At 36.0% G+C, this 15,843-nt stretch overlaps 1 protein-coding gene across 5 annotated transcripts in view; it reads left to right on the top strand.

Annotated features, from left to right (window-relative positions):
• The window catches only part of LOC138147820 (protein unc-93 homolog A-like), a 217,968-nt gene that overhangs the window by 47,480 nt on the left and 154,645 nt on the right, over positions 1 to 15,843 (top strand). The window contains exon 1 of one of the 5 annotated variants that reach the window (XM_069070427.1): positions 2,782 to 2,887. The exons of the other annotated variants lie outside the window; for them this stretch is intronic. The gene's annotated coding sequence lies outside the window, so the exon portion shown is untranslated. Of the gene's footprint in view, positions 1 to 2,781; positions 2,888 to 15,843 lie in introns of those variants that run through there. 5 annotated transcript variants of the gene reach the window in all.

The following is a 15,843-nucleotide window of genomic DNA, read 5'->3' as shown; positions in this document are numbered from 1 at the left end:
TCTCTCTCTCTCTGTCTCTCTCTCTCTCTCTCTCTCTCTCTCTCTCTTTCTGTCTCTTTCTCTGTCTCTCTTGAAACCATGATTTGTATTACTTTCTAGTATATTTTCTCTTTACTTACCTGTGTATATGTTGTGTTCCTGCCAGTGAATATAAGCTTCTTTTTTTTTTTTTTTTGCCTTTTGGAGGGCAATTGGGGTTAAGTAACTTGCCCAAGGTTACATTGCTAGTTGTGTGTGTGTGTGTGTGTGTGTGTGTGTGTGTGTGTATGTTAAGTGTCTGAGGTCAGATCTGAACCCAGGTCTTTCTGATTCTGGGGCTGGCACCTTACTCACTGCACCACCTAGCCACCCCGAATATAAGCTTCTTAATATAAGCTTTCTTTCTCCATTGCCTTGCATGATACTTTGCACATAATAAGTTCTAAATAAATGTTTGTTGAATTCCTTTGCTTATCCATTAAATACTTACTAAGCACCTTCCTATATAATTGTACAAGGTACTAGAGGTTTGGGGGTGGGGAGTAGGGACGTAGGATTGGGGAGCTAGACCTGTAATTTTATTAGTCTGGGGAACACTCAATGAGAAAACTCTATCTTGAAGATTTTTTTTTAATGAAAAATAAAATTATGTCATAGCTCATGTCCTTAAGATCTTACAGTGTCCTAAGACAGGATGTAGAAATTGCAGCAAGTATACAGGCAAGTACAAATGAAAGATTTCTATCAGCTGGAGCGCAGGGTTAGAGAGGGCTTCAAGAAAGAGATGGCATGAGGCTGAGCTTTTTTTTTTTTTTAAAGCAATTGGGGTTAAGTAACTTGCTCAAGGTTACACGGCCAGGTGTTTCTGGGTGGGTGCTAAGAGTCTGAGCCCGGGATTTGATCTCCAGATCATCCCGACACTGGAGCCAGTGCTCTTTACTCACTGTGCTACCCGGCTGCCCCCGAAGCTGAGCTTTTAAGTCAACAGACATTCAGTAGGCACTTATTATGTGCCAGTCACTGTGCTAAGCAGTTAAGGTAAAAATTAAAGCAAAAAAAATTAAAGCAAAAAACAACGTCCTCAAGGAGCTTACATTCTAATGGGGGAAACAGCAAGTAAATTATGAAACAGATATTAGATTTATACAGAGTAGATGGAAAGTATTCTGAGAGCAGAAGAGGAAGGTTTCAGAAAATTGATGTGAAGAAGGGCTATATTCTAGCTATAGTAGCTAACCTGGGTCAATGTAGGACCAGACTGAGGCATTGCTAATAGTTCAATTAGATTGAAATATAGAATGCATACAGAGAAGTAATGTGAAAAGAGCCTGGAGTCAGATGATGAAAGCCTTTAAATGCTAGCTAAAAAGGTTGTATTTTACCCTGAAGATGATAGGGAGCCAGCCACTGAGCACTTTTGAGCATAATAATAATATAGTAGAATTGTGTTATTAGAGTGGTTCATTAGGAGAATAATTTTGGTAGCTTTCTGAAAGATGGACTGGGAGACTAGAGTGAGTATAGAAGGAAAGATCAAAAAAGCTATTATAATAATCTAGACGAGAAGTGATTAGGGTTTGAATGGGAAGAGTGGTCAAATCAGAAGGACTACATAACTGAGAAACATGGCAGCAGAGAGGACAGAGAGGAGAAAACAGCTTAGCAGAGGAGTCCAGCAATGGATTTCCCAGACATACAAAGAAGTTTTGTGTGTAGTCCTGAATCAAGGATAATGAGATTGGAAAAGCAATTTCAGATGATCCTGACACGTAAGAGAATGATTGCCTTTCCCTCTGCCCCATCACCAGGGGTCTCAGGGAGTGTATATTCATGGTAGGCAGAAAACTATAAAATAGGTTAGAGGAACATAGGGTCTGGATTCTGAGATTCAGGTTTAACTTTCTATCTTTCCTCTTCCTGTCCTTGAGATTCAAGCTTCCTAGTCACTTTGTTGGTATCTGTGGGTCACTGCGATGGGACTAGGAGGGCCACGACTATGGTTTCTTCTGCTATGGTCTAAGATTCCAATGGCCAATAACTGAACCTGCTGTGGACAGCCCATAGACAAAGTTATGGTAAGAGAGTAACCTAAAGGCTAAGGTTGACAATTATTGTGACTACTTGGGCTAGTGTTTAAGAAGAGACTAATTTCCAATGCTTGTTCTCCTGCTAAAATCCAGGATCCATTGAGATGAGTCCTGGACACACACACACACACACACACACACACACACACACTCCTTATTCCTTTCTTTGACCTATGGATATATGGATGAAACTCCTTTGGGAATTTTCTCTTTCCATCTCTGAGATTTGAAAAGGTTAATGAGAGGAGGTTAATGAAACTACCCAAGGTATATAAGTTTATACAGGAATGCATGACCCATTAACGCCCACCCCTTTTTTTAAAAACTACGTAATTTATTATATTATGTAAGTGCCTGAATCCTGTGGCAATTATGACCAGAGAAAAAGAGGGTGAGGGTTGCAGAGCACAAGTTTTTTAACCTGCAGTCTATAAGACCACCATATATAGATTTCAGGGGAATCATGAACATGAATGGGAAAAAAAATACATCTTTATTTCAATATAATTGACATCCTTTTTTTAAACTACATTCTTCTAAGAAAGTGCTTTGAGGTTTCACAAGACTGCTAAAGGGGTCTATGACAAGACAAGATTAAGAACACTTGCTCTGGAGTTATTAATAGACAACAGATTCCAGCTCTTTCCATTGTGTGTAATATTCCATTTCATCCCCTAGTATAATTCTGAAACTGTACTACACAAACACTTGAAACTGGAGGCTCAGTAGGTGAAAGATCAGTTTGGGTGTCTACCAGTTCAGTGAATTCTGGTGACCAGTAGCCATAATTCAACGTTTTAGGAAGACCATCTCATATTATGGTGAGTAAAAATACAATAAAGGTAAATTGAGGCAAGTTTTCCATTCAAGATAATTAACAGTAGCACATGTAACTTCATAAAATGGGTCAAACTCTTCCCCTTCAGTGCATCAGTGACCACAATGGGACTGAAAAGACCATATTTATTGAGATCCCAAAGGAGGGGGGAGGGGTTCAGGTAGTAGAAAAACTTTATGATCAGTTACAGCTAGAGAAATTGGGATGATCTTCAGCTGTGGCTGATTACACCTCTTTCTGACAATTAAGGAATGCTAATTGCTTTATAAGACTCATCTGCCTGTAGTAATTTTGGCTAGAAAAATAGAACTATCCTAATCATTATCTCCCCTGGTTTACCTTCCCCTTGGAGACCAAATCACTCCTAAACTTCATGAGGAAAAGCAAGAATAGGAAAGTGTCCCCTGGAGAGGAGCTCAACCCAAGTTGGTTCTTCAGTTTATTGGTAAAGAAAAGCTAGGGTCTCACTTTAAACTGGTTAGGGAACAAATGCCCCTAGGGGTTAGGAGCTATCATATTTCTCAACCATCATACCTTTAGTTTGGATTGGGAGAGATCTTTTGAGCTACACTGACAAATGGGGATTGGCAAAATGGAGAATGGGATGAGTTATAGAGTAATATTGTTATTAAATAATATGGCACAATATAAATTTTACTCATTTTCTCATTTCATTCACTGAGAAACAGTTTCCTCAATGAATCACTGATATGCCAATTATAAAATGGCATTCAATATATCTGCCTCTCAAGATTGATTCATCAGGATATAAAAAGACCTGAAGATACTAAACATTTAAACAAGGGTTATTTTTATTTTATTTAAATAGTCTTCATTTTTTTCCAATTACATGTAAAGATATTCATTTTTTTATAGGATTTTGAGTTTCAATTTTTTTCTCCCTCTCCCATTTCCCCCTCCCAAGACAGCAAGCATTCTAAGTTATACATGTATAATCATGTAAACATTTCCACATTAGTCATGTCATGGAAAAAGAAATAGAACAAAAGGGAAAACACACAACAAACAAAAAAATGAAAATAGTATGTTTCAATCTGTATGCAGACTTCATAGCTCTTTCTCTGGATGTGGTTAGCATTTTCCATCTTCAGCCTTTTGGAATTTTCTTGTATCATTATATTACTGAGAAGAGCTAAATCAGTCATAGTTGATCATTGCATGATGTTTCTGTTATTGTGTATAATGCTCTCCTGGCCCTGCTCACTCAGCATCAGTTCATGTAAGTCTTTCCAGGTTTTTCTGAAACAAGCTTGCTCATCATTTCTTATAGCAAAATAGTATTCCATTACATTCATATACCACAACTTGTTCAGCCATTCCTTAATGAATGGGAATCCCCTCAACTTCCAATTCTTAGCCACCACAAAAAGAGCTGCTATAAACATTTTTGTGCATGCAGGTTCTTTTCCCTTTTTTATGATCTCTTCGGGATAAAGACCTAGTAGTGGTATTGTTGGATCAAAGAGTATGCACAGTTTGATTGCCCTTTGTGCGTAGTTTCAAATGGTTCTTTAGAATGGTTGAATCAGTTCACAAACTCTACCAACAATGCATCAGTGTCCCAATTTCCCCCCATCTTCTCCAACATTTATAATTTTCCTTCTATGTCATATTAGCCAGTCTGATAAAGTATGAGGTGGTACCTCAGAATTAAGCTCTTTTGTTAATCTGGTCTTAATTTGCATTTTTCTAATCAGTAGTGATTTAAGGCACTGTTTCACATGACTATATAGCTTTAATTTCTTTATCTTGAAAACTACCTGTTTATATCCTTTGATCATTTCTTAATTGGGGAATAACTTGTATTTTTATAAATTTGACTCAGTTCTCTATATATATGAGAAATTAGGTCTTTATCAGAAACACTGATATAAAAATTGTTTCCCATCTTTCTGCTTTCCTTCTAATCTTGGTTGTGCTGGTTTTCTTTGTGCAAAACCTTTTTAATTTAATGTAATTAAAATTATCCATGTTGCATTTCATAATGTTCTCTATCTTTTGTTTGGTCATAAATTTTCCATTCTCCATAGATCTGACAGGTAATCTATTCCTTGTTCTCCTAATTTGCTCATGCTATCATCCTTTATGACTAAATCATGTACCCATTTTGGCGATATCTTGGTATATACAGCATGAGATATTAATCTATGCTTAGTTTCTGCCATACTATATTCCAGTTTTCCCAAAAGTTTTTGTCAGAGAGTGAGCTCTTATCCCAGAGTCTTTGGGTTTATCAAGCAGTAGATTACTATAATCATTTACTACTGTAAAGTTATAAATTATGTAACTAATCTATTCCATTGATCCACCACTCTATTTCTTAGCCAGTACCAAATAGTTTTGATGTTTGCTGCTTTATAATATAGTTTTAGATCTAGTACAGCTAGGCTACCTTCCTTCACATTTTTTTTCCACTAATTCCCTTGGTATTCTTGACCTTTTGTTCTTCCAGATGAATTTTATTGCTTTTTTTCTAGCCCTATAAAATAATTTTTTGGTAATTTGATTGGTATGGCACTGAGTAAGTAAATTAATTTAGGTAGAATTGTCATTTTCATTATATTAGCTTGGCCTGCCCTGGTGTAATTGATATTTTTTCAGTTGTTTGGATCTGACTTTCTGTGAAAAGTATTTTGTAATTGTGTTCATATAGTTCCTGGGTTTGTCTTCGTAAGAAAACTCCCAAATATTTTGTTATCTACAGTTATTTTGAATGGAGTTTCTCTCCCTATCTCTTGCTGCCAGACTTTTTTTGTAATATATAGAAATGCTAATGATTTATGTGACTTTATTTTATATCCTGTAACTTTGCTAAAGTTTTTCATTATTTCAAGAAGTTTTTTGGTTGAATTTCTAGGATTCTTTAAGTACACCATCATATTATCTGCAAAGAGTGATAGTTTTGTTTCTCATTGCCTATTCTAATTCCTGCAATTTCTTTTTCTTCTCTTATTGCTAAAGTTAATATTTCTAGTACAATACTGAATGATAGTGGTGATAATGGGTATCCTTGTTTCACTCTTGATTTTATTGGGAAGGATTCTAGTTTATCTCCATTACAGATAATGTTTGCTGATTGTTTGAGATGAAGACTACTTATCATTTTAAGGGAAACTCCACTTATACCTATATGTTCTAGTGTTTTTAATAGGAATGGGTGCTTCATTTTGTCAAAACTTTTTTTGCTTGATTATCTTGAGGTAATCATGTGATTTCTCTTTTTTTGTTGTTGTTATTGATATGGTTGATTATGCTTATAGTTTTCCCCAATGTTGAGCCATACCTGCATTTCTAGTATAAATTCTACCTGGTTATATTGTATTATCCTAGTGATAAATTGCTGTAATTTCTTTGCTAATATTTTATTGAAAGTTTTTGCATCAATATTCATTAGAGAAATTGGTCTACAATTTTTTTCTCCATATTGACTCTTTCTGGTTTAGGTATTTGCAGCATATTTGTGTCATAAAAGGAATTTGGTAAGACTCCTTTGTGTATTTTTTCCAAATAGTTTAAATAACACTGGAATTAATTGTCCTTTAAATGTTTGGTAGAATTTACTTGTAAATCCATCTGGCAATGGAGATTTTGTCTTAGGAAGATTATTGATGGTATATTATATTCGATTTCTTTTTCTAAAATTAGGTTATTAAATATTCTATTTCTTTTTCTGTTAATTTGGACAATTCATATTTTTGTAAAAATTCCTATATTTCACTTAGATTGTCACAAGTATTGGCATACATTTGGGCAAAGTAGCTCCTAATTATCATGTAATTTCCTCTTCATTGGTGGTGAATTCAACATTTTCATTTTTGATACTGGTAATTTAGTTTTCTTCTTTCTTTTTAAAAATTAAATACACCAGAGGTTTATCTATTTTTGTGTTGTTTTTTTTTTCATAAAACCTGCTCTTAGTTTTATTTGTTAATTCAATGGTTTTCTCACTTTCAATTTTATTAATCTCTCCTTTGACTTTCAGAATTTCTAGTTTGGTATTTAATTGGGGATTTTTAATTTGTTCTTTTTCTTACTTTTTAAATTATATGCCCCATTCATTGATCTGCTTTTTATTTTATTCATGTAAGCATTTAGAGATATAAAATTTCCCCTGATTACTGCTTTGGCTGCATCCCATATATTGTGATATATTGTCTCATTGTTGTCATTCTCTCTCTCTCTTTTTATTTATCTATTTATTTACTTTTAGTTTACAACATTCAGTTTGACAATCCCTTGAGTTCCAAATTTTTCCCCCTACTTCCCCTCCCCCCCTCTCCCCTGACATGGCGGCATGCAATCCGATATAGGTTGTACAAATGCCTTCACACTAAACATCAATCATGTTGTAAAGAATAATTACAACCAAATGGAATGAACAATGAGAAAGAAGGAACAAAACAATACAAAAAAGAGAGAGAGCAAATAGTTTCCTTCCATCTGCATTCAGACTCTGTAGTTCTTTTCTCTGGATGTAGATATCCCTTTCCATCATGAGTCCTTTGGAGTTGTCTTACAACCAACATTGCTGAAAGGAGTCCAGTCTATCAAAGTTAGTCATCATAGATATAATGTGTCTATAATTGTGTGCAAAGTTCTCCTGGTTCTGCTCTCCTTACTCAGCATCAGTTTATATAAGTCTCTCCATGTTATTATAAAGTGCCTCTGCTCCTCAATTCTTATAGCACAATAGTTTTCCATTACATTCATATAACACAACTTGTTTAGCCATTCCCCAATAGATGGGCACCCCCTTGATTTCCAATTTTTTGCCCCTAGAAAAAAGTTTCTATAAATATTTTTGTACATAAGGGGCCTTTTCCCACTTCTATGATCTCTCTGGTATACAGCCCAGAAGTGGTATTGCTGGATCAAAGGGTATACACATTTTTATAGCCCTTTGGGCATAGTTTCAAATTGCTCTCCAGAATGTTTGGATCAGTTCACAACTCCACCAACAATGCATTAGAGTTCCTATTTTTCTACATCCTCTCTAGCATTTGTCATTTTCCCATTTTGTCATCTTAATGATGACAATCTGACCAGTGAGATGTAGTACCTCAGAGTTGTTTTGATTTGCAATTCTCTAATCAATAGTGATTGAGAGCACTTCTTCATATGCTTATAGATATCTTTAATTTCTTCCTCTGAAAACTGTCTGTTCATATCCTTTGATCATTTATCAATTGGGGAATGATTTGTATTCTTATAAATTTGACTCAGTTCTCTGTATATTTTAGAAATGAGACCTTTATCAGGGACACTGATTGTAAAAATTCTTTCCCAGTTTTCCACTTGTCTCCTAATCTTGGTTACATTGACTTTATTTGTACAAAACCTTTTCAATTTAATGTAATCAAAATTATTCATTTTACATTTCATAATGTTCTCTATCTCTTGTTTGGCCATAAATTCTTCCTTTCTCCATAAATCTGACAGGTAAACTATTCTTTGCTTTCCCTGATTGCTTATAGTTTCAGTCTTCATATCTAGATTGTGCACCGATTTAGACTTTATTTTAGTATACGGTGCAAGATATTGGTCTATACCCAGTTTCTCCATACTATTTTTCCAGTTTTCCCAGCAGTTTTTGGCAAATAGTGAATTCTTATCCCAGAAGTTCAAGCCTGTGGGTTTATCAAACAGTAGATTACTATAGTCATTGACCACTGTGTCTCATCTACCTAATCTATTCCACCAATCCACTATTCTATTCCTCAGCAACTACCAAGTAGTTTTGATTACTGCTGCTTTATAATAGTTTGAAATCTGGTCTGGCTAGTTCACCTTCCCTAGCATTTCTTTTCATTAATTCCCTTGATAATCTGGACCTTTTATTCTTCCAGATGAATTTTGTTACTGTTTTTTCTAGGCCTATAAAATAGTTTTTTGTTAGATTGATTGGTATGGCACTAAATAGGTAAATTAATTTAAGTAAAATTGTCATTTTTATTATATTAGCTCAACCTAGCCATGAGCAACTGGTATTTTTCCAATTATTTAGATCTGACTTTATTTGTGTGAAAAGTGTTTGGTAAAGGTGTTCATATGGGTCCTGGGTTTGTTTTGGCAGGTGGATTCCCAAATATTTTATAATGTCTACTGTAACTTTAAATGGAATTTCTCTTTCTTGCCTTTGGATTGTGTTAGAAATATATAGGAATACTGAAGATTTATGTGGATTTATTTTATATACTGCAACTTTCCTAAAGTTATTTATTATTTCAAGTAGTTTTTTATTTTATTCTCTAGGATTCTCCCATTCACATCACAGTTATTACTAACTGTATTTCCCTTCATTCTACTTTCCTTTCATTTTTCCTCACTAGTGTTTTGCTTCTGACCACCGCCTCCCTCAATCTGACTTCCCTTCTATTAGCCCCCTACCCTGTCTTTTCTTTCCCCTTTCCCCTCCTACTTCTGCCCTTCCTTCTATTAGTACCCCCTTCTTTTCTTTCGCCTTTCCCTTCCAACTTCCTTGTATGGCAAGATAGATTTCTCTACCTGAGTGTATATCATTCTCTCTTTGTGTCAAATCCAATGAAAGTAAGGTTCAAACAATGCTCACTCCCCCCCCCCCACTTTCGCTCTCCTGTAATAAGTCTTTCATGCTTCTTCATGTGATATAATTTACCCCTATTCTTCCTCATCCCTTCCTCTTCTCCAGTACAATCCTGTCTTTTCACCCCTTAATTTTTTTTAATCATCACATTAAAGTCAACTTATTCCAATACGCTAAGTACACTCCTTTTAAGTGCCCTAAGAGAGACTCAATTCTTAAGAGTTACAAGTACCATTTTCCCATTATAGGGATATAAATAGTTTAACCTTATTTTGATGTTGTTTTTGTTATTGTTGTTTTCTTGTTGTTATTGTTGCTTTCTTTCCTTCTTACTTTTTCATGCTTTTCTTGAGCCTTGTATTTGTGGATAAAATTTTCTTTTCATTAGGAAAGTTTGAAAGTCTCCTATTTCATTGAATGTGCCCATTTTTTCCCCTGAAAGATAATGCTCAATTCTACTAGGTAGTTAATTCTTGGTTGTAATTCAAGCTTTTTTGCCTTTGGGAATATAATATTATATTCCTCAAATCCTTTAATATAGAAGCTGCTAAATCCTGTGTAATCCTGACTGTAACACCTTAATATTTGATTGTTTCTTTCTGACTTCTTGCAGTATTTTCTCCTTGACCTGATAGTTCTGAAATTTGGCTACAATATTCCTTGGAGTTTTCATTTTGGACATTTCTTTCAGGAGGTGATTGGTAGATTCTTTCAATGACTATTTTACCTTTTGGTTCTAGGATATCAGCACAGTTTCCTTGATAATTTCTTGAAAAAATGCTGTCCAGGATCTTTTGTGATCATGGCTTTCAGGTAGTTCAGTAATTTTTAAATTATCTTTCCTGTATCTATTTTCTAGGTCAGTTGTTTTTCCATCGAAGTATTTTAAATTTTTTTCAATTTTTTCATTCTTTTCATTTTGTTCGACTGATTCTTGGTGTCTCATTGAGTCGTTAACTTCCGCTTGACCAATTCTAATTTGTAAGCAATTACTTTCTTGAATTAGTTTTTGTACCTCCTTTTTCATTTAGCCAAATATGCTTCTAAAGGAGTTGTTTTCTTCAGTGGAATCCCCCCCCCTTCCCATTCAGCCAGTTTTATTTTTTAAGGAATTGTTTTTTTAAGTCAATTTTTGTGCTTCCTTTTCTAAGTTGTTGACTCATTTTTCCCCCCACAAATCTCTTGCATAACTGATTTCTTTTCCCAATTTTTCTTCTATCTCTCTTACTTGATTTTAAAAATTCTTTTTGAGCTCTTCAAGAGGAACTTTTGGGCTTAAGACCAAGCCATGTTCCCCTCTGAGGCTTTTTATGTAGGCATTTTGATATCGTTGTCCTCTTCTGAGTTTGGCTTTCATCTTACCTGTCACCATAGTAAATTTATTTGGTCAGGGCTCTTTTATATTTTCTCTCATTTTTAGAAGCTGAGCTCTGCTCCTGGGGTAAAGGAGGCATTGTCCCAATGTTCTTGTACTGGGAACCAGGAGTCTGGTCACTGGCTTTCTGAACTGGGGCCTCTGGGGCTGGCAGTTGCTCAGTGCTCTGGACTGACCCAGCCTAGCTGCACTTGTGCCCTAGGTTCCAAGGCCAGCAGTTTGCCAGCTGTACTGGGGCTGGAGGCCTCACAGCTGGCCTGCTGTGCTACTGGCCTGCTGACCCAGAACCTTGAGGCCTCAGTTCCTGATCTGTGGCTAAGAGCCTCCTGCTAGGTTGCCAGAACACCACCTGTGCTGGGCTGTACTCCCGTTTTGCCCAAGTGAGGCAGACTTTTCCTGAAGTCCCTCTAAGTTATCTTGAGCTGGAAAATTGTTTCACTCCATCTTTTTGTGAATTCTGTTGCTCCAGAATTCTTTTAGAGGCTTAATTTAATGTTGTTTCCAAGGGAAAGTAGGAAAGCTCAGGCAACTTCCTGGCTTCTCTCTGCCATGTTCAAGGCTTATTTGTCATAAGGTTTAAGTGTTTTGCCATTTGGGGAATAGTGTAAGGGAAGAGGGAGAAAGATTGACCTACACATTGACCAGAACCATTGGTGGAGGTCCTCTTTGGTAAGTAGTCTTTACAAAAACATCAGCACATTGGGAAAAAGTGAGAGGGAAAGGTGAACATTCAGTCTGTTTTTTAGTAATTCATTCACACCATCATTTCATCAGTTTATTATTTCTTGGACTCAGACATCTCATGCAGCTGTCTGGTTTCTGAAAACCTGTACCTCTTTTATGTGAGATAACTTACTCCATTTTACCTTTCCCTTCCCCTTTGCTCCAGTGTATTCTTCTTTCATACCCCTTAATTTTATTTTTTTAGATATCAGTCCATCATATTCAATTCATAGCCATGCTCTCTATGTATGCTCCTTCTATGGGCCCTAATGATAATAAAATTCTTAGGAGTTACAAGTATCTTCTCCCCATGTAGGAATGTAAATAGTTTAGCCTTATTGAGTCTTTTAAGATTTCTCTTTCTTGTTTACCGTTTTTGCTTCTCTTGGGTCTTTTTGAAAGTCAAATTTCCTGTTCTGTTCTTTTTCATCAGGAATGCTTGAAAGTTCTCTATTTCGTTGAATATCTATTTTCCTCCATGGAAGATATTCAGTTTTGTTGGGTAGGTGATTCTTGGTTTTAATTCTAATTCTTTTGCCCTCTGGAATATCATATTCCAAGTCTTCCAGTCATTAAATGTCAAAGCTGCTAAATCTTTTGTTAACCTGACAGTGGCTCCATGATATTTGAATTGTTTCTTTCTGGCTGCTTGCAATATTTTCTCCTTTTCCTGGAAGCTCTGGAATTTGGCTATAATATTCCTGGAACTTTTCATTTTGGGGTCTTTTCCAGGAGGTGATGGGTAGATTATTTCCATTTTTATTTTACTTTCTAATTCTAGAATGTCAGGGCAGTTTTCCTTGATAGTTCTTCAAAGATGATGTCTAGGCTTTTTTTTTAATGGCTTTTAGTTAGTCCAATAATTCTTTTTTTTTTTTTTAAAGCAACTGGGGTTAAGTAACTTGCTCAAGGTTACACGGCCAGTTATTTCTGGGTGTGGTGCTGAGTATCTGAGCCCGGGATTCGATCTCCAGGTTATCCCAACACTGGAGCCAGTGCTCTTACTCTCTGTGCTACCTGGCTGCCCCTTAAAATATTATTTTTTGCCTTTTTTTAGAGGGCAGTTGGGGTTAAGTAACTTGCCCAAGGTTACACAGCTAGTTTTTTGTGTGGGTGTTAAGTGTCGGAGGCCAGAACCAAACTTGGGCCCTCTTGACTCCAGGGCCGGCACTTTGCTCACTACGCCACCTAGCCGCCCCCTAGTCCAATAATTCTTAAATGATCTTTCCTGGATCTATTTTCCAGGTCAGTTGTTTTTCCAATAAGATATTTCATATTGTTGTCTATTTTTTCATTCTTTTAATTTTCTTTTATTGTTTCTTGACATCTTATAAAGTCATTAGGTTCCACTTGTCCAATTTATTTTTTAAGAAATTATTTTCTTCATTGAGCTTTTGTACCTCATTTTCCATCAGTCCAATTCTACTTTTTAAGGAGTTCTTTTCTTGTACATCTTTTTCCATGCAGCCAAGTTTGCTTTTCAAGGAGTTTGTCTCTTCAGTGATTTTTTAAATATCTTTTTTTCCATTTGGCCAATTTTATTTTTTTAAAGAGTTCTCTTTAGTGGATTTTTGGGCCTCTTTTGCCATTTGGCCTATTCTGTGTTTTAAGTGTCATTTTCTCCATTTTAAGTGTCAGTTTTAAGTGTCATTTTTTTTTTGGTGCCTCCTTTACTAACCTGTTGACTCTTTTTTTTTCATGATTTTCTTGCATCACTCTCATATCTTTTCCCATTTTCTCCCCTACCTCTCTTATTTGATTTTTAAAATCCTTTTTTAAACTCTTCTCATAATTTTTTTTGGGGGGGGTCAGTCTGAGACCAATTCACACTTTTCTCTGAGGTTTTGGATATAGCAGTTTTGATTTTGTTGTCTTCTTCTGAATTTGCATTTTGATATTCCGTGTTACTATGGTAATTTTCTATGGTCAGTTTCCTTTCTTGTTGTTTGCTCATTTTTCCATGTTATAGTTGGGCCCTGCTCATGGGGAGAGGTGATACTGTCCCAAGCTTCAGGATTTTTTTATACAACTCTTTTCAGAGCTAGTTCTGGGAATCTGTAAGTTTTCAGTTCCTCCAATGTAGGATCTAAATAGAGGTGTAGTCACTGCACTCCTGGCCTGTGTTCTGACCTATGAGTTACCACAAGCACTCTTTTCCACCCTTTAACTGTGACCAGGGTCCCCACATCCCTGTGGCCAAAAGGTCTGGTGTGCTAGTGATTCTCCTTCCTCTGGGACTGAGACCCAGGACTTCGACCCAGATCCACATATGAACAAGGCAGCAGGGTCCTGTACCCAGTGCCAGCAAACAGACCTCTATAATCTCTTCTGGCCAATTGTCTGATCCCCTTACTGTCTATAGACTGAGAACTCCAAAAGACACTATTGCCCATTCAGTTGCCCCCAAGGCCTGCTGTTGTCTTGTGGGGTTCTGCCAGATGTATTCTCCTCCCACCCTGGAGTGTCACACCTTTCCTGTCAACCTTCTAAGTTGTCTTGGACTGGAAAATTGTTTCACCTCATCCTTTTGCAGGTTCTGCTGCTCCAGAATTTGTTTTGAGGTGTTATTTTTAAGTTGTTTGGAGGAGTATTTGGGAGAGCTCAGATGTATCTCTGCCTTGATGCTGCCATCTTGGTTCCAACTCCACCCCCCCAACCCCCACTCAATCATTTAACTTCTTAAGAGTCATATTCATTTATTCCTTATTTTCCTCAGATTCAAGCCCCACAAAGGGAAAAAAAAACTTCAGTTCTACTGCCTATAACTGCCCTGTGATATAAGTAAGCAAATTGTTATGTTGATGATACATTTAGAAAATTCAAATAACTGAGAAGAGCTAATCCTTTTAAGCTTCCTGATTTATGCAGAGGACATACAATACAGTTCCATATAAAAATTGTGAACCTAATTTTTAGAACTTGTATTAAAATGTGCTCAAGGCCTTTGTATCCCATTAGAATAATTTACATTTGACATATATAATCATCTGATCTTGTTGCTTTCTAAAAAAATACCTTCACTTTAGCCATGCACTCCAGCGACCTATTCCCCTTTTAGAAGGATGAGATGCTGTTAAGGATATAATCCTTTACATAAGGACATAGGCATAAAAGTCACCTATTTACAAAGAGTGTTATTACCAAAGTTTAATGGCCACACAAATGAATTTGCCTAAGAGATGCTTATTTTAAAACATCTGTAACAAAAGACATGGGATGGTATGTGTAAATTTTTGTTATTGAGTAATTTCAGTTGTGTTTAACTCTGTTACCCCATTTGGGGTTTTCTTGTCAAAGATATTAGAGAGGTTTGCCATTTCCTTCTCCAGCTCATTTTACAGATGAGGAACTGAGGCAAAAAAGGTTTAAGTGACTTTCCCAGGGTCACAATCTAGTAAGTGTCTGACATCAGATTTGAATTCAAGTCTTCCTGACTCCAGGTCTGGCACTCTATCCACTGTGTCACCTAGCTGCCCATGCATAAACAGATTAAGTAATTAATTTCAAATTTTATCAAATGAATTGTATATAGTGAAACATATGTTCAATTATTAAACATGTTCAAATGAAATAGATACGAAATTTCATAGTCCACTCTCTGTTCTTAAGTACTCTCTACATATGAGGATATATTTAAGATAACTTTTATGTAATTTGCTTACATTTCAGAACATGTTCTATATATAGGTTTATTTCAAAGACCTAACCTTACACATGAATAAATAACCAATAGTAGGCAGATGACAAACCAAACTACTCCTCAACTTAGTCTGTTAGGATGTGGAAAGGAATATAATTTTTTTGAATAATTTTTATCTTACATACTTGAATCTCATTATAGTAACTTAAATGTGTTCCAGTATTAGTCCATTAGATAAAGATTTAATATTGTGTTCATATCTGCTACTGACCACCTGTCATGATTATAAGAATTTGCCATTAAAGGAAAAAGAGGGCTGTAGCTATAGTAAAAGAAAGTGCTCCCCTATCTGTATTAATTCCAGGCAAGAGTCACCCCTGTCACAGTCAGGCTCAGAATTACCCAGGTGGGATATTTTTTCTGTTCAAGAAGAAATATTACACTGGGGAAATCAAGTCAGAAGTCTTACCTAAGCCCATGCTAAAAGTTATTCTTCTAACGTATCCCTAAGACAGAAATTGCTCACATAGCAATTCACAAATGCCACTCCCAAAGGGCTGCTGGTATTATGGATCATTGGCTGAATGACATTTTCCTATGATCATACCTGGAATCAAA

This window comes from Petaurus breviceps, unplaced genomic scaffold (genome assembly GCF_028583685.1).
Source record: "Petaurus breviceps papuanus isolate PSGF00001 unplaced genomic scaffold, PetGlider_PUasm1.0 90808, whole genome shotgun sequence".
Lineage (NCBI taxonomy): Eukaryota > Metazoa > Chordata > Mammalia > Diprotodontia > Petauridae > Petaurus > Petaurus breviceps.
This window is presented reverse-complemented; position numbering and strand designations above follow the sequence as displayed.